At 41.7% G+C, this 27,448-nt stretch overlaps 1 long non-coding RNA gene across 1 annotated transcript; it reads left to right on the top strand.

Annotated features, from left to right (window-relative positions):
• The first annotated feature begins 1,547 nt into the window (after positions 1-1,547).
• LOC121897779 lies at positions 1,548-26,234 on the top strand. Its single transcript, XR_006096283.1, has 2 exons — positions 1,548-1,621; positions 25,900-26,234. It is a non-coding gene; the product is annotated as an uncharacterized LOC121897779 (long non-coding RNA).
• The last annotated feature ends 1,214 nt before the right edge of the window (positions 26,235-27,448 follow it).

The raw sequence follows: 27,448 nt of genomic DNA, 5'->3' as shown, positions 1-27,448 counted from the left end.
CGACGATTTACCCTTCGGGCTGAAACTTTGAAGGGAATGTGAGTTTCAGACGGTAAGAAAACTCACCAGCGTGTTATAATGCAAGTTAGTCTAAAAGCTAAAAGAAAATGTGTCCTTTGTCGTTACAAAAAACTATTGTTAACGCTAACTATGGCGGGGGTGGACATTAACGTTAGAAAATAAACGTTGCGTATTGAAACAGTTATTTTTTTCTACTCGGTTATCAATGCCCGTTCTCGTTTCCAAAGGAAGGTTTGAAGTGGCAGGTGTCAACTTTACGGCACTAGGAAGCCTAATTTGTAACAAATGTAGTTCATGGTGTTAGCCTCCCTCATAAAACACAAGGGTCACACTATTGGAAGCCAAATAGGCCCTAAAAACGAGGTCTGCTTGCTAACGTTAGTTCAGCAGACTATATGCTGGGTATAAATTTAACTGAGCTAATATGCAAGGTGTAAATTTGCCTCTCATGCTGGCGTGGCTCCAAACGGTGGTTTTATTTTATGATTAGAAAGACTAAAAGTGAATGACACTTAAACACCAAGGTTTTGCATTGCAAATATGTTTTGAAAATAGCTATAGCCTAATTGTGGAAAAAGGGTACAGAACACATAGGATTTCAATGCATGATCAGTTAGTCAGTGATGGAGCAGCCCTCTTTGTTTATCCAAGTATCTGACCTGCCCCATAAGCAATATTCAGCAGTCTGGCACATTACCTACAAAGCATATAAGTCCCCCATCCCCCCCTAAATCGCCCAAACCCCCATTACACTGAAGGGGAGCAAGTAACGTAGATAAAGAATTCAGTGAAAACTTAAATAAATCACAGATGGAACTCATTGATGTGAACAAGATCTGAAACGGCTCTTAATCAGTCTTCAAAAAATGTTAGAAGAGCCCATTAGGTTCTTTATAGGATTCCTTGACTAAGTCCATCCAGATGTGTGCATTGATAATCACAGCACGCAGGCAAGACTGGAGGCTAACAATGGAGCCCAGCCAAAAGGAGAGACATACCTGTCTCTGTTCACACACATGAAAACAGGACTGCTGCTGTAAGATCTAGGTTCCTCACATTTCCTAAAACAGATGCCTTCTATTGCTGTGCTAGACAATAATGTCAACAACACAGATCATTAATATGTCAAGCATTGACAATGTGATGATGCATCTTATCTTACAAACTGCAGGTTTTTAAAAATCTGCATATATATATATATAGGCTAGTTCATACCTGCCTCACAGTATACTCATATGCTATTTAATATTTTAGCAGGATGGGATGTAGCTCACTTAACCTAATGGCGTTTGTGTGAATATCCTTAATGACTATCCTGTCTGTAAATCTACATGCTACTGTGTATGCACACATATGTCACTATGCATTATATTATTTTGTATTATTTAGACAGTGTTCATGTTTCTGTGAATTGTGGCTGGTATCTTGATTGTTGTGCTTATAATTTCCTCCTGTGAAAATATCATATGTTGTGTGTGTGCTTAAGGTGAGATGCAGCAGCTTTCCGGTGCAACGCAGACCTGCCATCCCAGACCCAGATAACACACAGCAGCACAGGTTATGAAAGCTGACAAGTCGGTGCCCAGTGTCTCTGATACAGGTTTGTATTGTTTTTCTGATCTATGCTGCAACCAGTCGTGTGCCAAAATATACATTTTATATATAATTTATACAATTATTCTTGCCAAAATTATTGCAGTATGCTCTGCATAATTATGTTTTAAAAGTAATGAAAACATCTTGTAAATCAGTGTCTTACAAGACTCATTTGTATCATAAATCATGTATTCTTAAAGATTTTTGAAACAGCATTGTAAAACATGCTGAAATGCGTTTGGGCCCCTCCTTTTTCAGCAACATATTGTGCACCTATTTAGAGTTAAATCAAGATATTTTTCTATGCTTTAAAATAAATGCTAATATTTTGCATCACATTATCCACCAGGTTTTTCCAAAATCCAAAATGGCTCATGTTTTTTGCAATGAAAAAAGTCAAGCAGTGATGTTTCTCATGTCTCTTTGTTTACTATTTCGCTGCTACTGAGGGAAACATGCAAGGGAAACGGTCAAGATTGGAATCTGTTACATTTTTGTTGGTCAACTAATGGATTAATTGAGTGTTCATTACAGCACTGTACATTTGCTGTGCTGTGGTATGTGACCATGTACAAGAACATTATTGTTTTGAGAGCTAAGCACAGAGTGAGCCTTGGGAGGCTGAAACTGGAGCTGTGTGTCAGTGTAGTAGAGACCTTAAGGATTTGGGGGTCAGACGAAAAGGTGCTCTGAGGCCTGCGCCCCACTATCGCAGCTGCCAGCCCCCCAGCACAGACATTAGAGGCCCCACTGTGGCACGAGGGTTTTACTTGGAGCTGGTCTCAGCAGCTTGGAGGTTGCTAATACTGCACAGTTATCACTTTGCTCCTTTAGAGCCACAGTTGCTTTCTCCTTGTCATCACGCAGACTCTGTTGCTGCTACATTGCAATTTTTTCCCAATCAAAGCTCTCCTTGGCAGGGATTGAGCCTAGAGCTGAGGTCTGGTGGCAGCTGAGACCGGGGCTCAGTCACCCTGCGTGCCGCTGCGAATGGCGGTCTGCTATGCTTGTGCAGCGTTTGAAGGTGCTCCCACCGTCTGTGGAATGCAGTGCTGGGCGTGTTGGAAGAGGGGCCTCCCAAAAGGGAGAGGAGGAAAGGGGGCGGGGAGCAAAGAGAGGGAGGAGGGGGGTGACCTTTGAACAGTGCCGTCAGGAAGTTATGACTCAATTTTCAATCGGGGCAGTAAAAACGAGAGCAAGAGCATGGAAATAGTGCAGGGATGAAAGATGGAGAGGGAAAGAGGGAAAGATAACTTGTAAGGTGAGGCCTAGAGAGATAAGATTGTAAGAGAGCATTTAAGGGTTTGTGAAGTCGATGGGGTTGGTGAGTCACTGGGAAATCATAAGTTCTCATGCAATCAAAGTTGAGGAAAACCAGATCATGGCCAGCATTGCATGTCATTTGTTTCAGTCTCAGGAATAAGGCAACCAGTCTGACAGAGTTTTGCTGTAAGAGGTTGCTTTTGTTTCACAAAGTTCAACATCTTCTAACTATTGTTTTACATGGCTGAGATGTACTATAGGTCAGGCCATCTATAGAAGGTGAAGGGAAAGGTGGGGGTGGCAGCTCCAGGATGTTCCCTCTTGAGCATTACAGTGATGTGGACAGGAGCCTCAGGCGCCTATGAAAGGAAAGGACTCATGTGGAGATGCCGGAGCCTTTGTTTCCAAGGAACTACCTCAACCTTTACATTTCCTGTTCTGAACTCCCACACACACATATTCATGCAAATTGGCACATACACATACTACGACAAATGTATTAGAGTGCAGTCATTGTAATCAGCGAGATCTTCTGCACGTACGCAGAGCCAGAAAGATATGGATGCATACTTCGGCGGTGAATAAGTGGATGTGAAAGGGTGCTGATAAAGGTCCATGTGTCTATAAATGCACATTATGTGGTAAAAAAATATGCCTATAGACACTCAAACCCTTTCATGCAGTATACAGTGTTAGAAGAAAAAAGAGAGTTAATATTTCATGTTATGTAATCATTCTATTGAGTAGAAATCAGCAACATGCAAGTGAAGATGTAGGATAATGGCCATTACCTTAGTTCTTTAGAGACTGCACATTGAAACCTTTCACACTAAATCAGTCAGCTGCTTAATCCCAGTGGGCACGCTGTCACTGGATCAGAGAGAATGATTGATAATAGTATTAATCATCAGATTAACCACAGCACTGTGGTATGATCCAGAGTGTGGTTTTAGTCTTTCAACACTTGGATGTGTGTGTGTGTAAGTGTATAGCTAGGTGCCCACTGCAGCTATGATGCTGTCCTCATTCGTCAAGTGAGCGTAGTACAAGCCAAGCATTACTCGCATGTCCAACTGGAAAACCTGATCATTGTTGCCGTCAACATTTTATTATCTGAAACACTTATGTTCCAAGAGACACTCTTGGTTCAGTGCACTATTCATGACAAGCTCAGGAAAACATATTTATCCCACATTCAAATTTGATTTCAGTCTGCTTATGTGGCTTTTGTTTGGCTTTCCTAGTAGAACTGATCCGTCCAGAGGTATAAGTGTGTTTAGTCAAATTGGAAAGGATGTGCAGAATGTTGTGATCCCATGGAAATGAAAAAGCAGAGTGACAAAATTGGTGGAGGTCTGTTTTTTAGAAATACGACGGACGCCTGGAAAACTGAAAAGGGGCGAAAAGCGCTGGCTGATCCTGGATATAAGGCAATCCAATGTAACCACAGTAAAAGGCTGTTGATTTAGGTTGGGCTAAATGGAGTGAGCTTCTTTATGTTGCAGCCCGGGGAATGCCTCAGATCACGGCATGAGGTTTGGGCCCTAATATGATGTGGTTTGGTCAGGGATGGCGGGAGGGAGTTTGGGGCCAGGGCTGAGATGAATTCCTCTGTCACAGCTGAAATTTGTAAACTAATTGACCACCCATACACAGCATTCCTGTTCGACTGGCCTTTCTCTTGAGCGCAACAAACAGACCCAGAACTCAAGAACACCTCCACCAGACCAGGCCCCACTGACTGTAGAGTGATTAATTACACTTTCCCTTTTCCTCTCTCTCTTTCTTTCTTGCTCACTCTCTTGCTCTCCTGTGCATGGTGTTTTGGTCTGTGTAGTTCACCTCCCTTGGTACCCTAAGTTAAACATCCTTGTAATGTCACACCAGCCCGAAGGAAATCCACTGTGTTTTCCTTTTCTGATGTTGTCTTTACATAATGATTCATTATTAGTAAGTCTGCAGGCTCATTTTTCTCTTTTTCTGAGCCTTTAAAATCTCAAATATCCAATTGCCTGGCTGCAAAATGTGATGAAAGATTTTTTGGACTAAGGTAAAAATAAACAAATCCTTTTGACCCAATTCATCACTACCTAAAAGAGTGAAAAATGACAGGGTTGTAAAATAATGCTCACTTCATCACTGGGCAAAGGGAAGTGTGAGGCACTGATGCCAAGGACAAAGGTTAAATGACAACACAAGGTCAGATTACACCCATAAGACTGACTGTGTGATCATGACATAGCACTGGCAAAGTAACACGGTGTAAGCAGTATTTGTTTGTGTGGGACTATACTTCATATTGTAAACACAATGCAAGTCAAATGTTTGGCTGGTTAGAATGTGTTCCTTTGGGCTTAAGTTTCTGGCTGGCATCCCAGTCATAGTTGGTGAGGGACTGAGGGGCTGTTATCATTTCATCTAAAGCAAATATTGGCTACTGTGGTTTGGGCATTCCTCACATTCCTCTTGGAAAAACCATATAGGACAGGTACTGCACTCGTGCATTTCCTTCTGATTATCTCATTCTAATCAAACCCCCTGCTCCTGTTTCTACCACCTCAACCAAAGACATACAGTGGCTTATCACAGTGCCTATGGCTATTGTGATGTTTCAAGGCATAGTTCAATATTTTGGGAAATACACTTGCTTTCTTTAAGAGAATTAGATGAGAAGATCAATACCACTCTTGTGTCTCTGTTAAATAAAAAACTACAGTCAGGAGACAGTTAGTTTAGCTTAGCATAAAGACTGGAAATGGGGGCAAGCAGCTAGCCTGTCTCTCTTGCCTACCAGCACCTCTAAATCTCACTAATTACCATATTATATCTTGTTTGTTTAATTTGTACAAAAAACAAAGGAAAAAACTTTAAATTTCACAAGGGATATGTGCGGTACTATTTCTTGACTGGGCTCAATGACTTCCTAGCTGTTGCTTAATTTTTAAAGGACACATGTGAGAGGTGTTGATTTTCATTTCAATCTAACTCTTCTAACTAAGAAAGCCAATTCCCAAACTATTCCTTTAAAAATTGTTTAAAAGATTGTGAAACTTTTACTTAAATAGAGTTAATCTTGGGCCATATAGTCATTTCACCCAAATGATGGTCTTATGTTTCCTCTGTGAAGTCCGTGTGTATGTAATGAGGTGATGTCAGCAGTCAGCTGTGAGGATGGCAACCTATGCTAATGGAAGTACAAGGCTGAGCAGTCCCATTGGTTGGAGGAATGTGTGAACACAGTGACAAAACCATTTATTTACAGGCACTTCCACAGTGAGGTCTAGCACCCGCAGCCCAAGTGCAACCCCAGGGAAGACACAGCTGCGTGTGAACGTTGTAGTGCCTGCCCCGCTCACTTTGATCGTCCGACATGAGAGCAGCCCTGATCTCCAGGAGCACCACCCATCTTGTCTGATATTCTGAGTGCACAAACTGAGACATTCCAGACGTGCGAACTGCCCGTGACAAATGATTACCCTTTGGGTTTTCAACTTTCAAATGCCGTGGGCTTCTTGGCACGATGAGGTGGGTCTAGGGCCGAGAGTTTTTCCCTCTCTCCAGCTTCAGTAACTAGAGCGGCACCACAGAATGTGGACAAGTCCTGGTGTTAGAGAAAGCCTCCAGGGTGGGGCTATGATTTCATATTGACCTTTTTCAAGACCGGACAGCCTGCACTCAGAACACTGACAGGCCTGTGGGGCCTCTGTGTCATTTAGTGGACTGTTGACTAGATTAAATCAACTTGAATAATGCAGATTCAAGGCACAGCGCAAAACAAAGATGGTTTTCCTTTTAGTTTCAAGCCATAACCCTTTGAGAAGCGAAAAGTGAAAATAACATGTATTACTGCCAGATTAGTCACTGCATATTAGTGGGTGATGTTGGTTTTGATTGGTTTCCAACTCTGCTCCAATTTCTTATGTGTGTCTTTTTAAATTCACAACTGGAGTCTTGAGGTGTGCTCCATATTTTAAAAGGCGTTATAGAAGCCCATTGATTTCTCCATTTCATTAAACAGGTCTCGCACTGTGCCACAACTGATGTCATTCTACTGTTTCCTGTCATTTTCCAGCTCAGGCACTGTTCCGCATGCCCTTCTCCAAAGTCCTTCCAGTCAAACCCTGACATGATTGATTCTTTTACACTTCATTTGTAGCATTCGTCAAAATTCCATTGAATCATGAAACTTTGGCTGACTACTGTCCAAAGTAATCTAACCGCAGCAAAAGAAATGCTAGGTCCTCCTGGGACTTAGATTTCCCCAATGAACTGATGACATTTGGCAATACAAGAGAGAAAAAAAATGCTGCATTGAAAAAGTACTGCCCCCTTGCAATCCCAAATTCAGAGTTTTTCTTGTAAAACTTGCCTCAGGCAGTTGTATCACTCATAAATTTTATAAGATTCTTCTTGTGCCAATGGGACTCACATTGGCACCAGGACTGTTTGGAAGAAGAATATAGGCCTGGGAACACTTGTGCCAGGAAGCTGGTGCATTTGTCTCTCCACAGTTTTGGATTAGATTGCTGGATTGAAGTTGAAGTCAGTGTTTGCATGAAGTTGCCCCCTCCCTGCGTCTACTTTTGATACACTCTGATGCAAATGAAGATTACTGACAGAAAAAGACGGCAGCAGATTTAACAAGAATGCTTACAAGATCTTAACTACTCCTCTGCTTGTATGTGTGGAAACTTGCACATGTCCACCTGTTTGAAGTGCTGTTAGTAGACAGATTGTAATCGCAAATGTCATGTATGACCAGCTGTAGCATGTCTGAGACACTTCCTGATTAAAAAAACATCACACACCCCTTTGGAGGCGAAAATTGGATTCTGATTCAGCTGATCTCTGATTAAGACATCAATGTCATTTTTCAGTTGGAGCAACCACTGTAATGAAAGTAATGATGGTTTCATATAAAACCAAGAAAGTAGACAGCATGTACATCCAAAGCTGGTTCAAAAAACAAACAGAAGGCTGATAAAGTGATAAATGTGTTTGTGTCTGCATATATTGTTTGTTCTTCTTTGTGGTGTTTACTTGACAATGCATGAGGAAGATCCCTGTTACACTGAAATGTTGCTCTGTTAAATTTGTCTAGTGTCATTTCAGAAAAGAGCAAAAACAATGTCCATCACAGTTTCCCAGAACCCAAAGTGACATTTTCAAATGCCTCCTTTTGTCTGACAAAAGATTTATCATAAAAGACTAGAAAAATAAAATAGTAGTTATTTAAATTTGAGAGGCTAAAGCCAGTGACATTTTGGCATTTTTGCTTAAAAATTACTTGAAGATAAATTGAATATCAAGTCGCTCATTATTCTTCTGTTCATCAACTAATCATTAAATTGACTAATTGTTTCAGCTCTATAAAACACAGCTTTCAGTCTGGCACTGACACAATACTATTTGATGCACATTGTTGATTACACAAATAAAAGATGATGCATTATGGTTGGTTTAATGTATTACATGTTGTATTTAAAGAGGACAGTGAGAGGAAGCGGTGTATTCACCTTTTTTCCCATAGCTGGACTGTGTGAAGTGGTCTTCCACGACTGTGGGTTACATTGTGGGACCAGGGAGGAAGTGTTGTGGAGGGGCTGTGGGGGCGTTGCTAGGCAACAGGGTGGGCAACTTGGCGTAATGAGCGCGGGGCTCAGGAGCTGTCTGCTCAGTGTTCCAGGTCCTGACAAGAACAGACAGGCTGGCCTGGGACGGCCTGCATGGAGCTGCCACCACGGCCACCTGCTCACAGCAATCATCACCAGCGCTGCAGCCAGCCACCGATACAGCATACAGACCCAATTAAGAGCTCTGCATGTCCCCCTCCAGCCAGCCATCACTAACACTCCTGCAAGTCTGACAAGGCTGCCTTTTTTCCCCTTAGCAAATCTCTAATTAACAGCGTTGGTAGTGGTGAGGCTGGGTTGTACAGAGCTGCTGAAAGGGGCTGGGACTCTGCTCGGGTAATCAGCTTAAATACAGGTTTATTTCCTGCCCCCTGTGCCTTGCTACTTCCAGCAGAGATTGCATTCTTTTATCTGTTTATCTCCAATTTCCTCTGACTTGTAACGTGTCTCGCAGACACACTGTCACCTCCACTTACGGCCAGACTGGCTGATCCTGCAATCAGATGGTTTCAGAGCAATGATCAGAGTTGGTTTTGGCAGGGCATAGCTCTCAACAACATCTCTGTCTGTTCCATTACTGCCTTACCACCTCCTCTCCTTCCACTCCCACCTCACTGAAGGCCTCTGATCTTAGCTGCAGAAATATGTAATGTATAAGAGAAACTGAATATCTAAAGAATCAAAGATTCTCATATGAACATACAGTATTCATTTGAAAGGATTTAATCATTTGTAGTTTTGTAAACAAAGTGTCTTATTAAAAATAGAGATCAATCATAAAGTTGTGTTTCTGTAACACCAGATTTTAATTTGTTGATATGAAAAAAAGAAGGGAGAAAATTACATTGTGAAATGACCTCATTACCAGAGCAGGATTAAGAGAGCTGTGTGTTTCAGCCGAGAGCAGAGAAGGCGGAGGAATTTCCTTTCAGTGGGGTGGTGTTATTGTTGGAGCCCTGTGTAGAGCCGCAAGATGAAATATCCTCTTCCCCAGATTTGGTTTGACTCCTGATACAGGACAGCCACATTTGATTGTAGGGAATTATGCCTAATCATCTGTCTTGAGCATTTCAGGCAAAAATGATACCGACAGATTTAAATTGAAATGACAAATGTAAGTGAAGAGGTATCTGAATTATTACTGAACATATGTGTCATTGTCTTTATTTTTCATCCAAACATCATATGATGTCTGTTAAGTGTCTGGTCTGGTTTACTGAAAGAGAAAAGTTGGCTGTTATAAGTGTTTCCATTTTTCCATGCTCTTGAACCTATGTTGCAATTCATGAGATTTGTTCATAATGATAGAGTAGTGCACTCTATATCACTCCTGGGGGGTATTTATAAGAATGTTGTAAGCAACATTTCACATTTTACTTTCTTAGTGTTTTTCTGTTTCCACATGATTGATTGTGTCCACTATGGAGGGTGATCTGATGAAGAGATGTGGCTAAAAATGAACATTGTTTTGTTTGTTTGTTTGGTTTGTGATGACCAACTTATAAACACTGTATGTGTTCATTTAGTTAGAGCTTATAGGGAACCTTCTCAATAATTATTTTATGATATGATAGGCTTATTTTATTGGTTTGCTGAAATATATTTTCACAGTTTAAAAAGCATGTTTTTTTTCTCTTTCTCATGTGTTGACTTACTCCAAAACTAGTTTCTGTGGATGTAAATGTGAGCATGAATTTCTTTTTCTGTCGAGATGTGTTTACCTGTGATTGACTGGTGACTTGTCTCGCCCAATGCATGCTGGGATAGGCTTCAACCCCCCTGATCCTCAACAGTTGAAGCTATGTAGGAAATGGATGGATGGTTCAGAGGCAAAGCAGCAGAGGGTGCTGTTTATCAAATGGGGTGAATCCCTTGCAGCATGTTTGTAAAGGATAACTGCAGTATATACAAATATCGAGCATGTCTTGATGTTTTCTGTGGATAAGATTTCACCCCCTCCAAGAATTTTTCACCTCCAAAATAAATTATGGGTACTTTTGTATGGTACCGTATTTTACAACTAGCACAACCTGTGCTTTTATTGCTGTTCAATACATACTGTATGTAATTCAGCAATCAGGATACATTTGTCATCATCATGGAGTGTCACACATTTGATTTAAGGTGTCCACTGTGATGGGTGTTGAGAGCTGTGTACAGCCATGACAGCTTAGGTGTCAGCAGGCAAGCTTCAGGGGGCGAAATCAGAGGAAGCCACTTGAGCGGTACCTGGAAACACCACTCAGATGAGACACAATGCAAACATACAATTTCCTGTTCCACTGGAGCACACAACCAGGCAGCCTGTGCGCACTTCAGTGTTTGTCGTTTTTCTTTTGCTGTTGCTGAGGGCAACTAAATGTTCATTTCTGTGTTATGTTAATTTCTTACATTTGTTTCAGCTGTGATGTTGGTCTGTTGTTGACAGATGTGACTTGAATCTAGTGAATAAGATCATCTGAATGGCTGATTAGTGTTTCTGATTCCAATAATAGTTGTGGAGTTGGGGTAGGCTGACTTGGCTTATTTAGCTCTTCTTTCATTGCCTACCAGGCATGGAAACTTGTGTGCTGCCCAACACCCAATCTGTTCCTGTACAGGCAGTGGTTTCAATGCAGGAGGTTCAACAAATACCTAAATGGGGAGATTTGGGTGTGGGGCTGAAAGAGAGGGGCGCAGTCTAGCACCAAGCCTCACTCTTTACCTGCATGAGGTCATAGGCTGAAAAAGGGGAGGGTGTCAGTCACCACCTCCAACCCCCTGCGCTCTATGACTGATCGTCCTGCACGTGCAGATTTTTTCAGTCGTGAACAATAAATTTGTAGTACCACATTCTCCAATCGGGCTGTGAGGAAAGGAAGGGAGAGAGAGGAGGAATGATGGGGGACTGTCGTTTCTCAGGCTGCCCCTGGCAAGGTCTACTCTGGTGAGCATGGTCTCCAGGGCCCTTGTCTCACTTAGCCCCTCAATATCCCTCTTTCTCTCTGTGGGGCCACGGCTGCTCTGGATGAAATTTCAGCAGGGGTATGAGGGAATGATTCATGGAGTTTAGCACCTTCTTTAACATAGGCAAAATAAATGACTTCTCCTAATGCTCTAATTGGTGGCAGTTTGATGATCAGGTATCACTGGCCTTCAGGGCTGAAGCACCTCGTTGTTTTGCTACAACTCAGTGAAAGAGCCAGTCTGTGTCTAAACGTTTTTTCAAGAAACGGGGAAAAATGCTTGGTAGCATGTGGTCTGTCGGGTCCTCTGAACTGTCTTTTTTCCATGAAGTCAAAGTAAAGCATTTGACATTTTAAGTTAAGCCTGGCTACTGATCTCTCCTCCTCAAAATCCCTGCCCCCTGGCTGGGATCTGCGTGTGAATTGTGAATCAAATGAGTGGCTTAAACATGGTTTAGCCTCTCTCTCGCTCTCACCCTCACTCACTCTTCCTCTCTCTCTTTGTGTGGTTTGGTAGGTGCCTGTCTAGGCTGGAGTTTCTTTGTAGCCTGTCACCATGTGTTAAAGATTTTGAGAACCAAAAGTATCAGGGGTGAATAGAAGCACATATAATCTACAAAAGTGCCTCCTCAGTTTTTTGAAACTCTGTTCTTTCCCCAGACAAGAGTCAACGTCAGAGTCAGACCCCTGCTGTTCTGCTGCACCAACAGCAAGGCCCATACCGACAGACTAGATGTGTGTGTGTTTAGTCTCACTGATCAAATTGTCTCGCCTATGAGGCTACATCAAAAACATCCATCACTCTGCAAATAGCTGAACTGACTGAATGAGATGTCAGCCAGATTTTGAGATCACTGAATGGCACAGTTTCGTTCACAAAATAATCCTTTGATTTGTCCAACATGTTTTTTCCCTCCAGAGGAAGACATAATTCCCATGCCAAACCTTTTAACCCGTGCCAGAATGGGCTTGTTACACTGCCTTGTGTATAAATCGGGGTAAGTAAACTGAATTAATGATCAGTGAATCAGGCAGCTCACAGACAGACTGGGTCTGTGCCCAACACAGGCTGATGAAGAGATGTGGCTAAAAACAACTGTTTACTTATTATCTGTGGAGAAGAACTGGACATACTGTATGTACTGTACAACTATAAGGGAAGTTATCTGCTTCACGGTCAGTTAAGGATGGCATGTTGCAACTGTTAATACATAAAATGCAGAGTGAGCAGCAGTTTTTCTTCCTACAAACCTCTTATTTTTTGTATTGTTAAAGGTGGTCACATGAAAGTTTGGAAAGTTGAAATCTGTCAGAAACAGTGTTCTTACTTTGAGAATAAACATGAACCACATTGTTTTGTTGCTTAACCCAAAGAATGCTCTTAGTATGCTGTTTGCAAGTAGGTTTTGGGCCATTAACAATGTGAGGTAAAACCTTTACATGTAAAGTGAAGGACAGTGGACAGTGGTACAGTGGTGTCAGTTTGTTATTGTACTGCATGCCTCATGGCTGCAGCATGTCACTTTCCATCACTTTCCCAGGTTAGCCCTGTGTAAGGCTTTAGGCTGGCCTGCTGTTTACAATACCTCCCATTCAGCCTGCTGCTCCTCAATGAAATTTCTATTTATAGAGGCCACTGGCGTGCAGAGAGTCATCTGCTTGTTCTGAATGAGGTCTGGTGGTTTTGACAAGGTTAGCTGGATTAAAGCATTGGAGGGGGGGCTGAAGGACAGGTCACAGGGGCTGGTTGGGGTGAGAAGGCCACCACGAGAAGACTGGCTGCCTTTATTGTATGTGATGGTCAATGTCAGCACACTATTTAGTTAAATGCCGGACATGTGATGAAGCTGAGTTAGCCAAACATTTACTCAAAACCCAAACTCCAGTTTTATCCCTTTAATGTGGCCTTCGTGTCTGCCCTTCACCTACACTGACGCCAAGTATGCATAGATTTCTGTTCTTGTGACGGGAAGTCAACATGAAGTAAGAGCTGTTACAACCAGTCAGCAGTGTCATGTATATTGATGTAATCATTTTGACAACACTGCCCTGTAGATGGCCTTATGGCCCCACCCATTCACCTGGCCAATGACTTACAGAGAAAAGCATATTCTCCAATCAGAGGCTACCTTTGTAAAAGTAAAGCATTTCACAGGCTGGAAAATATTTTGACTGAATACAGAATGTTTTCGACCGATGCAGCAATGAACTTTATGTCTGTTGTCCGTTATTGTGCGACAGGATTTTTGGCTAATACCGCTGTTGTGTTGAGGAAATGTTTTTTTGCAGAATTAAACGTGGCAAAATAGAATGGGGAAAAACGGTAATTTCCTTAATCCTTGCAGAGTTTTTTCCCTTCTGTCTTTGTTTTGATTCCTTGGTGCGTGATGGTGTTTTCCACACAGTGGTGCTGCAGCCAACTTGCCCTGCTCCATTGTGCTGCTGGCCTCTCTTTGAACCTGTAAGGCTATAAACATGGCTAAGTGCTCTACATCAGAAGCAGGCTTGCAGGAGGACAATACTGTGACATGAATTTGCTGTACACTGTCCCCAGCCAGACACTTGGCTAAAACTATGCAGCAAAAGGTAGAGGGAGATGAGAGCCTCAATGAGGCACTTGAATACAGCTCACTTACTACAACCTCTGACCCGTGAGACAAAATCTAAGCAAAGATATATCTGTTTGATTATAAGAAAGCCACAAAACACACATTCGCACACACACCATCGTCGTCGTCATCTGCTGCCCATGGTCTTCCAACCTCAGGCCATTCTCCCCTCCTACACGGGTTCAGCCAAACCTAAACAGTGAGCTGATCTTTCTCTCTCTTTTAATATCGAAATGGAGCCTCTTGCTGATCTCTGTAAGCTGCTGATTTGGTTTCAAAGATTTGGCCAGCTATCTCCCCAGTATCTCCCAGAAAAACATTGTCACTGTGTGGTCAGGATAAGCTGTGTAGGGATGAAGTGCAAATGAATGCCAGTGTGGTCGTGTTTGGACAATTTAGCAAGGCTGCAGAGGAAAAACCCTCAAAGTCATCTAAACATAGGGACTCCTAAACCTCCCAGTCTCTCACGGTCTTGACTGAGTGGCTAGATGATAGACAGTCTCTGAGATGACTTAAGAGGTATACTATTCCAGAGTAGTGGACAGCTTTGAGCAGTTTACGCCGTACAAATCAGTATCTTTTCCGCTCTTTGAAAGCTTTAAGTGTAACTTTGTCTTTTGATAAGCTGAGTGCCCTGTTTGTCTCTCATATGTGTATTTTTGTAGTGCCCCTGCTCTGAGCTCCTCCTTCCCGTCCACTGCTCCCCCTGAGCAGAAACCCTGCCACCCACACAGCCCTGATACTATCTCATGCATACATGGACCAAAAGAAGTCTCTCTCTTACACATATACATACAAACACATGTCCATACAATAGCTGGAAGATACTGTTAAGGTAACTTAATTATTTTGTTTACCATGGATTGGTTCTTGCCTAAAACACCTCGTCCTACACCATGTTGGTATCATTGACACAAATGCACATTCTGCCCGCAACAGCTATTCTATCTCTTAGTGAAGGTTGAGACCTTCCTAGTCAGAGCAGGGTTTACTCATATCAGAGACAGTTTCATTCAAGACTTCAATTAAGGCCTGCACAACCCTTGACTCATTTTCCACTCTCTAATTTTTCTAATGGCTGGGACAGGAGGCTGGGAGCAGCACAGCCAGCTTTGCACTGCTCATTAGCTCTAGCACTGCCGCCCGCGCTGCATTTAACTTAATAATGAGGCCAAATTAACAGCAGCCCTGGCCTTGCTCCAGGTGCATTGTGGGTGAGAGTGAGGGTTAGGAGGAGTGGAGGGGGAGTACCTGGCCAGAGGGGGGTTTAGACAAAGCAAGGCAATAATGACTGGAAACACAACATCCTAGGACTGCCTCCTTGGTCTCTGAGTGGCTGTCTACTCCCACCATTCACTCCACCCAGCATCCACCATGCCCATTGTGCCTATGATCTAAAATCGGCTGACTTTTTTCAAGATTTACTCCATCTTAATTGCATTTATTGAACCAAAGCATAAAAATATCAAATGCATCTAACCTCAGGACTGGGCCCGAGGACACATGAGCAAGGGTGGAGGGAACTGATATGTGCCAGAGGAGGGTGCTGTGCAGGGTGGGGTAAGGTTGAGTATGAATGGGTGGAGAAGACATGTCCTCATCTCCTGGTTTGCAGAGGCTGCATGGCAGTGGTCATCCTCCAGCTCAATGCTGTGCCAAAGTGAGTGCTGCCAAGGGCTAAGTGTTAATGAAACCAGACAGCCTGGGAATGAGTACAAACAAATAAGAGCCTGGATGACAGACACTTACTTTAACCTATATACGCCCTCGCTTATGATTTATTTTTTGTTCTGAATCATATGTTTCTTGTGTTGGCTTTTGTCTGCTGCATTCAGAGGAAATGCCACGCTGGTCTAGGCAAACACATGTCGCAAGTCATTTTTAATCATACATATGTGTTCTTACTCAACCTACAGGCAGAGATTGTGTTCATGTTATGCTGCAATGAAAATAGCATCAGCAGGGCATTGAAGTCATGCAGCTGTGAATTTGTTTGCGTTTGTTTCTGGGTTTTGCAAAGATCAACTCTTATTTGTTTTTCGGAAAAACGGATGCTGAGCTCTGTAACTCAGATGTAATGTAAATAGTTGGGATGCACAAACATGAGCTAATAATAGAATAGCAATTTAATGCGCTCTTGCTAAAATACATACATAGTTTTCTAGATTTTTCTTTTCAGGATGCTGTCAGGCTTAGGGATAGAAATCTAAATTAGACACAGACCCATTAAGACAGGTTTGGATGTGAGAGAAAACACTATTCTGAGAGCAGCATTACCTCCAGCTCTGTGCCAGGTGATGACAGAATCAACTCCCCAGAAGCTGCTGCATGTTGCTTAGAGCGTAGAGTCGAGTGTTTGTTCACCTGCTGGGCTTGGCAGCCAATAACCTTAAACATCAGTGAGGTGGTCATGTGACTTGTCTCCTGCCACCATACCCCTGATGTGAACCCTGACCTTGTGACAAGGCTAATGCTAATTCGCTCTTAGGAGCATTTAGGAAACCAAGTCCCTCTTTTCTCACTCGCACTCACTCAGTGTCGTGACAGGATGCTCTCTAATTAGAAAATCATGTAATAGGCATAGTTTTGACTGCTGGTATAGTAATGCCTTGGCATACGTTTGACTGTTAATGTGGTGTACAAGCCAGAGGTGACGGGGGTGATGCGTACACCAGGATTTGATTTAGTGTATGTGTTTGTTTTACTGTAATTTATTCTGACTCACTTTACTCAAAAGAGAGGAAATGACCGTGTATGAATTGAAGCTCACTTTTATGTGCCTGCACACACAAATGCAACACACACACACACACACACACACACACACACACACACACACACTGACTGCCTGCAGAATTTCTTGTTATTGTAAACAAGTGAAAGATTTTTTTTTTTAAATGAAGAATGACAATGCTATTAGAATACTTATGTAACTGTGGTTTTGCCTCTTCTCTGTGCTGGATGTGTACATTTTCCATGACCTGGTTTTCAACTGGCAAGCAGCCTGGCACATTGTAGGTAATTGCACAATTTTCCCCTCCGGGTAGATGTTGTTTTTTAACCAAAGCCTTTGATATTTAAACTTATTTTTATTCAAGCTTTTAATGTCTCTCAACAAAATCGCTCAGGAATACATTGCCACTGACTCAAATGTATTTGCGTCCCTGGACCGTATAACACACGGGTGTTTCTCATTACGAAGAATACTAAACGCTTGCATAGAGTCATTTGATGACTTGTAGGAAAGCATAACCTAAGTAATATCCAGCACTAATAAGGATAAAATCAATGTGTTGTTCCTCTTTAGCCTTGGCGTCTGGTTGACTTTGAGTGAGTCAAACTGAGGATCATCTCTGCCAACAATTGGCTGCCCATGTTGTGAACATTATGATTTCACTAATAGTTTGTTTCAGTATAAATGGAATATGATTTTGGTATAGTCTTCCTATGTTTATGTACTTTGTGTATTTAAATGACTAGAAGGAGACTCAATGCCCTTGGCCTGTAATTTCTTCACATCCATCATTGTCCCAGTGCTGTGTGTGTGTATATGCTTATGTCTATGTGTGTGTTTCTATGTGTTTAGAACAGAGCCCCTGGTGTTTGGACAAAGCAAACACACTATCATTACTTGCATGATTATGGGGCACTGAGAGTTTAAGCAAATATTCTGGAGGCTTTGTCTGTTTTTAGAATTTTTTGATACACGGATGACCACTGAAATAGCTAAAGTGCTGACAAGGCCAAGCCAAGCCCTGCTTTGTTCCCAGTCCTGTCCTAGCCTTCAAATGGATGTTTAAGTAACCAAGAGGGCCTGCAATCTGACATCCCCTTAGACCACTAAAGAGCCTTCTCATGTTGAGGAGAAAGGGTGCACTTTGACCGACATTGATAATATTTCAACCCTTTAGACTGAAATGGGAATAATTGTACAGTAATCATCCTTCTGTATTTCAAAATGTGTCAGTTGGACCAGTGTTTTTGTTGCTGTTCATAGATCAGTTGCTTTTGATTGATTTTGAGGGATGCAGGAGGAACTTGATGATTTAGTCTGACTCAAAAATGAATTCTGCTGAGTTTTGCAAAGAAACAGGGTAGCAATATCTATATTGTATCCAACTGGACAGTAATAATCTCATGCAATTTATCTGGCCAATTGACTTTTTCTGAATGTCATGTGTGTACGGGAATAGTTTTCCCCAAGTTAGCAGTGCAGATCTGTCATGTTTTGATTTTGCTGATATTAATGTAAAATCACATTGTTGAATCAAGTAGCTGTATTCACCTTGGATCTAGAGAAACTTTACACTTAACGCTAACACAGTCAAACAATCTGGCAGTCGTTTGACAGCATGAAGTTGGTAACTCTTTGCCACGGGTACAAATAGCAAGTCAAGAGGAATTTACTTAGCATTAAAGGACTCCCATGTCTCACTCCAAGTTAAAATAATGTTGTTCTGGATATAATCATCCAATTAGGGTGAGGGAGGCAGGACTTGGCTGGGACAAGGATCACATTTCAAAGACTCGTGTCTGCCAGCCTCCACACTGATGGTAAGATAGCCAATAGTTAGTGCTCAAGATTGTGTGTAAGTGAGGAGAAAAAGCATTCCTGTGTGCCTATGTATGACCACGTGCAGCTCTGTGGAGTTTGCTCCACCAATAGTATGGAAGATAATGTGCGCATTGCACAGTTATCTGAAGTTCATCTTGAACATTCCTGCCTTATTTCTTTTGGTGTAATAGGACATAAATTATCTAGAGCACTTCCAGTGACTTTCATTATTGTTAGTATTGTTAGAGAGGGCTAGTGGAGGTTCTTGAATTAAAATTATGTCCTGTGTGTAAAAAGACTTACAAGACTCTCAATTACTCAATACACCTTGGGGCAACCCTGATTCTCAGATACTGTAAGCTACAAACTCAGCACTCTTTTTTATAAAGTTAGTTATCGATAACTGCTTCTGTAGTTCAAGAGCCAAGAGCATCAAGTCATTACCATCATCCTGTCCAAATGGGTAGACACTGAAGGTCACTTATGTACTTAGTATTCTTTGAGAGAGTATATTCAACCTCCCTCTTGTGTGTAAGAAAGTGTATAAGAGAGAGGAGGAGACATCTTGCCACTGACACGTTTACAGGCCGCCAGGCCTGCTGAGTGCTGGAGGCGTGGCCTGATGGCAGCACTGCTGTCTGAGTAATTACAGGCTCCCTTGTGGATATTACTAAGGTCCCAGCGATCCAGACTCCACGCAAGGCCACTCTTCCACTGTAGTTAAGGCAGCAGGGAAAAAAATCTTGACCAAAGAAAAGTCAGGGAATGAAAAAAACAAACCTTTTCCTTCTCTCTGGTCTAATTCAACAAGTACAGCTCTGTTTTCTGTGCATAGCGCTGTTTGGCTTCTGCCAGAAATATGTACCCCAGTATAGGCACATTTTTATTATCCAGCAGGGCTCCTGGTATTTTGAAAATGAGGTAAGCTCAATTACCAACAAAGGGCTCCTCTCAGGGGTCTGTCATCACACAGGGGTGAAAGGGAGGGAGAGAGAGGAAAGAGAGACCCCTCTGCCTGTGCTTTGATACTACAGGATTATGGGCACAGTGGCATGAATTGTAGCCATATTTCAGCTTGCAGTTTGTGGAGACCAAATCTTAAGATGACCAAAGGACGGGACAGTGGTGAAGTGGTTCTCTGCACGCAGGATTTTTGAGTCATAATCCTTATCTCAGCAGAGAGCCCAGACTAAGCCATAAACTTCCTAGAGGGAAATACTGTTACTACTACTATTTCACAGCAGACGTTTGTCTTCATAAATCCCCTGAAAATGTTGAGACCTCTTGAAAAAATGGAACTTAGAGAAAAAGTCAGGGGATCACCAAAGTCATTAGATTTATCCTCAGGGCACCACGGATATATGTATCTAATTACATGGCAGTCCATCGAATAGTTGTCAAGCTATTTCACTAAAAAACAAAAACATAAGGCTGCTGGTGGTGCTAGAGGAAAAGGAAAAGATTGCCAAAGTCAGGAGTATTTATCCTCTGAAGATCATGAATGTCTGCAAATTTTCATGGCCACCTATCCAATAGTTTTTAATAGATGTTTCAGTCTGGACTAAAGTAATTGACCGACTGACCAAGAGACCAATAATTATATATTTCAGAGTCAATTATATATTTGTTTTATTCATATGTTCATTTCATTATACTTTATTTATTTATTTTACATTGCCCATTTGGGAGTTCTATCCACATCAGGTCTATTTCTTGTCATCTACTTATTGCTTTAACTGTTCAGTGGAGTTTGGTATCTTTGGAGGTTGAACTAAGAGTGTGAGATTAGAATTGAAGCTTACATAATTTCTTTTCAAATACTTTTATGTTAGAAGAAGAGGAAGAGGAGCTTACCCCTCTGGTCTTACAGTTACACAGTTGTGGTACTACAACTGGAGGAGCACCAATGGAAAACAGAGTTGTATGAAGCAGTTTCAGATTTACAGCCTCGGGCATTGGTATAGTTTCATGTAACACTGTACTGTGGAAGTAGTTACTATTTTCAGCTGAATGGAGAAAATAACTGTCACTTTCTCAGACAGTGAAAATTAAACATCCATGTAATTTGCTGTGGAGGAACATATCAAGGGTACCAGAACCTGAAACAAAAGGCCACGTTGGTTAAGTGAATTATGTTCATCAACTCTATGATTACCATTTTACATGACTATCAGTGGACGAACAAATCAGTCAAGCATAAATTATTTTACTCTAAAGTAGTTCCATCATAGTTCTTACATCTGACAAAGAACTTGGATTAACATTAAAGCTTAAACATGGTAATTCTAAAAAGTCAAATCTTCTCCAAAGTGAAACTATATATTTATATATAATATGCTGTAAGAGTAGAGCCTAGAAGCTAGAAGCACTTTACACAAGGCAAGATGTGGTTATTTGCATTTGCAACACAGAGGCAATTCTGAAAAGAGAAAGAAAAACTGTTACAGTTTCAGTAACAGTCAATAAAACCAGAGAGACTGGTTTTATTTCAATAACATAAGCAAAATTGAATATACCTTGATCTAGGAATACACAGAAATGAGCACAGCAACAACTGACTGTTAACTAAACCCTATTTTAAAGAGGTAACATTGAGGACAAAAACAAGGCTTTACTTTGTTCATTCACATACCAGCTCTCGGTATAAGTGGTCAAATCTGAGGAAATGAGACAAAGTGCCTTGTTATGATGTCATTGATGTTGACTAAATGTGCCAGTAAAGTGCATGTGCCCACAGTATATGAATGATACTTCCTGGGGGCCAACGGCCTCCCACCTTGGTGACGCAGTAGGCACCGGAGCTGTTTGGGTTCCAGTCTGTCCTAGGAGCCGCCTGACGTCTCCTTGCTTCCTTATCTTAATGACCATTAACCGTTTCTGCTGTGTGTCAACTCTGTAGTTTGAAGGAAGGGACAGGAAGAGAGAAAAAAGAGTAAGGGAGTCAGAATAAGAGAGCAAAAGAGATAGTGAGGGAGAGAGAGAGAAAGAGGGCCTCTGATAGAAAATTCCTTACAGCTGATAAGAGGGAGAAGGAGATCCAGTTTACTGCACAGATAGGGTAGGAATGTGTGGCCAGATGATGATGACTGGGTCCATGACTACACTGCCCCTATCTGTGCCTGCCAAGACACATCACCACTGGCTGCCTGCATGCTAGCCAACCTCCTTGTTTCCCAGAAGGATACTGGATTTGGTGTGATCCTACAAGATTGTGCCTTTACCAGTTTTTCTGTGTTTTGCACCCGTAATTATGTTACCACCATAGTGCAGTACAATCTAGCCAAAATCACTATTTTCACTATTTTGTACCTCACAGCAGAGTCAATATGTACAGCTACATAATATTGTGGTATATAAAATATTCATATGTGCCAGCTGTCTAATTTTAGCATGATCAGTATGCACCACAAACTGCAGGGCTCAATGAACTTTTCCCTTGGAAACACACAATTTCATGTGAATTATTGGTCTGCTACAATAGCAACAAAATGGACATGAGAGGAAATGGAATCTAGCTCAGACAGTGTGGAACATGGCCAGGCAGTCGGAGAGGGCATTTTAGCTGTGCAACTGAGCTCCCAGCTTTTTAATTTATGATAAATCACAGCGAATAGATGTACCCTAAAAAGGCCTGTGTAGACGCTGTCTCTAGAGAAAGAGCGGGGTGAAGCAGATTGGGTTAGTGGGAGCCAGGGCTGTATGTGGATCAGACTCCCGCTCAGCTGTCTCCAGAGGAAATCAAACAAGCCTGTGCGGTTCATTATTTCGTCAGTCGACTCAGCAGCAGAGAGCACTGGCGACATGGCCATTTACTGGGAGTCTCCACTGACCTCGCTTAGCATTGCTACAATCAGAGCAGCCAGTCAGCTGGAAAAGCGAAGGATTCACTGCCTTGCAGTGTTGCTCCAGATTTATTTCAAAACAAACCTGTTATGTTGTGCTCTCTTTTCATGAACTGATGAAAAAATTGAAATGAGGAGTAATTCTGTCAAACTTTTGATTTTTAAGCTCACCATGCCCACACACAACGCTGATGTGAACATGAGCTTAATTTTTTTTAAGTCCTTTGACACTGATATTTTGGAGAGTGGAGAGTTGGGGAGGGGGAGGGTCTGTAGGGTCAAGGTCTCCGTTGTTTGTTCTCCTCTTTGAATACAAAGTCCTGTACAGTGACCCCTTTGCCAGACTACCAGTAGACTTACAGTCGACAGGAAGCAGGAGCATAAATGCACAGCAGACCAGTACTCAACCTCTGAATGGAAGTCACCTCACCTTTCAACTGAAGAGAAAAGTCAGGAAGAGGGAGACATGTAGTTAGGCACGTTCTCCTGTGCACATTATGTTTTTTTATAGAACTCAGCATTAGAGAGCGGTTAAGTTCCTACATACATATTGTGACTGTTTCCTCTTACAAAAATCAAGATAATCCATGAGTCAGAGTTGGATTAAGGTGTATGTACTAACACAAGCAGTGATGATGCAACAACAGAATTAAAGACGGGGAAGAAAGAGTGGCTGGGTTTGTGATATTTTTCCATTCCTGCACATCTCTATTTCTGAACAGAGAGTGCCCGACGGCTATCGGCCAGCTCAGACGCCAGTCTCCACACTATCATCAGGGTCTGATGAAGCAGATAGCAGTGGAAGCGCTCACTGCTTCACAGTGTGCAGTCAAGCATGGCGATATGGGTGGAGTTGAGGGTGCGGGGGGTATTCAAGGATGGCTAGACAGTTTGCAATCTGCTGTGGGAAACAGACAAGAAACATTCAATCAGCTGGTATGCAGAAGACAGAATGGCACCAGCAGTGCGCCAGCCAGGCACTAAGCTGGCCAGAGGTATAGGTCACAAATGTTATCGCCCAGCCTCTGGTGACATGCTAACTCTATCTCCATCATTAAGGTCAGGTCATTGTTTGCTTTGTCTGGGCTGAATCATAGCCAGCGCCCTATTTGTTGGTAGTGGTCAGGCAGGTTTGGGTGGAGTATGAAGCTCATTGCTTCTATCAGCTTTAGACTGAAAGAAAAGGTATCTATTTTTGAGTTAGGTATTTAGGAGGTGTGTTACTATACAGTCTATGTACAGATCATTTGATGCCGAGAACCAGTTTTAGTGTTTACTAGATAAGCCATTCATACTAACTGTCAGAAATTTCTCATTAGAAAAAACTAATAACAGGATAAATGTTTAATGTTTAAAAGGGCGAGGCAAGGTGAGGGGGAAGGTGCAGTGGCATGGACAGCTGGCATTTTGCAGAAGTACCCCAATGACAAAAAGTTTAGAAGTGTCTCATTCTCCTCCTACATTAGTCTCCAACCACAGGCAACTAATTTAAGAGATGTCTTCATTTGCCTGTCCCAGCATACACACTCAAATGAGACAAGTAAAATGTGGAAAGGTATGATAAATTCCATCAACCAGTGTAATTTATGAATCTACATCTCTAGACTGTAACACTGTTTTGTAGCAGCAGCCGCCGAGCACAGGAAGAAACTGAATAGCTTCCCACTGAGACAGAGGGCTTTAAACCATGACTGATGAGATGTCTGAATATGTTCAGGCACAGTGTTAAAATGCTGTGAATCAGCTAATTGCACTGATAATTATAATGGAGGACTCTGTATAGAATCACAGAATGCCATAAAGTAACAGTGCTGTGTTGGTGCTTGGCAGAGCTGAGCCAGTCTGAGCTGGCATAGTCGTAAAAAAGAGCCAAAGGAATGCCAGCATGGGATCACAATGGAAGAAAGGAAAACTCACAAAAATGTGGTCATCACAGTGCTTTGTAAGGAAAAGTGTTTTGAATCATTTCTTGTTTTGTTTCGGGGTAGTACCTGTGGTGATTGTCTGTATAGACATTACATACAGCTACTACTTAGTGTTCGGCTACTTTGCATGCATGCTCTTAATGTATACTTTTAGTTAGCTTACAATGAAATAGGGATCTCAATTCTCAATGCAATACTCACAGCAGATGTTCATTTTCAAAAGATGCGGCTTTATACTTCTACATTTTACAATTTTACAGTTGTGGTAATCAAAAACATACCATAACCCCCCCGGTACACAAGTTCTTGAAAAATTCCACCGTCACTCCACGGTGCTCATAACATGACATCTAAGTCTAACTGCAGGAATCCCGGAGCCACTTGGGAAGTTCAATGTAAGGTGATCTGGAGTCATAACGGCTGTCATACTCTGCATGAGGAGCTTTAAGCTGAGACCAACCAGCCTGTGGCATCTTTCCAGTTTCGTAACATATCGGGGAATTCTCAGTAGGAGATTCATTTCTCTCAAAATGTGGTCACTGTGGCACACAATAAAGATAAAGTGCTGACAATAATACATGGTGCTAAAAGAACAGTTTGCAGTTTAACTCTTTCCTTGCTAAATGTGCTGTCATTCCCTTATGTTTTGCAATTTTAAACATAACTTTGACAATGACAGAGCAGAACAGAGCAGTGAAATATCATCACCCAAAGTTTCATAAAAACTGATTTAAAGCATGCCAGGTGAAGTTAAAAGTATCTGTACCTTTTTATAATACAACATACTCTCAACTACATGCATCTCAACTACATGTTATTAAACACATCCACCAAGGCCAGTGATCACAGTGACATCTTGTTCTTCAGTGCTTTGGTGTGCCATAAAAGGGTGTATGTTTGTGTTGGTATTGGCATGAGTCCTCGTCCGTATTTGTGAGTGTTTCTGCCTTTCAGAAAGCACACTTGATCATGATTGTGTAACTCTGCAGCACGGAGGCAAGGATATTAAAAACAGATGTGGCCTCTTAAGTCAAGAATATGGGGGGTGGTCTTGAGGGAGGGGTGTGGGTTCTGGGCAAAACATTCTCCCATTATTGATTGCTGATCCTCTGGTTCTGTATGTTTGGGCTATCAGCAGGGTTCTAAGAGTTAAGATGATAAATGAAAAGGGGGGATGGTTGTAGAAGATATGCCATTGTGTTCGATTTATAACAAAATATGTCAAGTTAAGTTCATTCAGCTTGTTCTTAACTTCCTCCTTTTAATAGCATTTGATATTGAACTCCATTTAAACTGTTGGCCAGCCAACAGGCTCTCCTAACAATGACAGATTTTACATGCCACACCCCACCACTTTATGGCTTTTTTCTTTCAGTCGCTAGTGACTCCTGATAATCCCACTACCACCTCTGCCAGACACATACACACACACAAACACACACACATACCCGCATTGTCTCAGTGTGACTGTAGAAACAACACTGTTTGAGACATGTTTTATCTGTGGCAGGTTGCAGTGAGGGAGGGAAAGAAGAAAAACTTCCTTGTGAAAGTCGGAATGCAAAGTATTCCCCACAATGCCACACTGCTGCAATTACTCCAGCGCCTGGTGCCGGGCCAAGACAATGAGACGACAGCTTGTGGTGTTGAAGAGGAGAGCAGTTCAACTCCTGTCTCTCTTCTGCGTACTGTGTGTCTGCAGTAGAACTATCTACACAGTAACTTTGTTTCTCAGACCTCTACATGGAGGCCCGCTGTGTCCAAAATGAATGTAATTCCATCTGGTATTCAGATCCGTTGGTTTCAAAACATCATAACCCAATAAAATTTTGTCTTGCATTGCAATATTTTTTTTCTTTGGTTTAGTTTTTGCAGAATGAGCAAAGTTTTTTTTTCCAAGAGGCGGAGAAAAATATTCAGTGGTGGAAAGTAAGTACATTTACTCATGTACTGTACTTAAGTAAAATTTTGAGGTACTTGTATCTTATTTGAGTATTTACATTTTATGCTACTCTATACTTCCACTCCACTACATTTCAGAGGGAAATATTGTACTTTCTTCTCCACCACATTTATTTGACAGCTTTAATTACTAGTTACTAGTTACAGATTAAGATTTGACATAATAAGACACCAGAAGTGTTCATTAAATCTGTTACTGTTCATAATTTTCTTAGAGATACTGGCAGCTGCTATTAGGGTACACTCTGGCATTACAGGGGTCAGGGGAGGGGATAAAGAACATAAGCTATTACTTTACGCAGACAACATTCTAGCAGTGATATCTGACCCCTTGGCGTCTGTACCACATGTGATGGACATTTCAAAACTATCATGTTATACTATTAATTGGAATAAATCCGAAGCAATGCCCCTCTCCAAATTTTGTCTCCCATTCATGGTTGAGAAGTTCAACTTTAAGTGGTTCCACAAGGGAATTAAATACTTTCTCAGGATGCAGGGGAAATGGCAATGCTAAAATTTAACCCGCTACTACAAAAGATTAAAATAAAAATAAATAAATGAAAAATTAACATTATAAAAATGACAGTGGCTCCCCAAGTTAACTACATTACTATGATGCTCCCAATCAAGATGCCATCTACTATTTTTAAGCAATTTGATGATATAAAACATTTTCTGTTGGAGTGGGAAAAGGCCAAAGATTAAATTGAGTAAGTTATGTGCCCATAAGGAGTAAGGAGGGTTTGGCATTCCTGACCCTAGATTGTACCATTTATCTTTTGAAATGGCTAAAATAGCAAAATATTGGAATGTGGCAGAGAATAAAGCAGACTGGATGGATATTGAACATTAGCTGTGTTCACCATTCAGTCCTATCAAAGTACTATCTCAAAACGCTCGTAATATTACAAACCCAGTTCTTTTACACTCAGGAGATGTCTGGACCTGAATTTATAAAATGTTCAAACTTACACATAATGTACAAAGATACTCTTCGCTATGGCACAACCACGTCTGTATTGGAGAAAATACTGTGTACTGGGAGCGGTGGCATTCCCGTGGTTTAAGCACTATTGGTGATTTATATGAGGACG

This window comes from Thunnus maccoyii, chromosome 5 (assembly GCF_910596095.1).
Source record: "Thunnus maccoyii chromosome 5, fThuMac1.1, whole genome shotgun sequence".
NCBI classification, from domain to species: Eukaryota; Metazoa; Chordata; class Actinopteri; order Scombriformes; family Scombridae; genus Thunnus; species Thunnus maccoyii.
The sequence above is the reverse complement of the archived record's forward strand: the minus strand, read 5'-3'. Positions and strand labels throughout refer to the sequence as shown.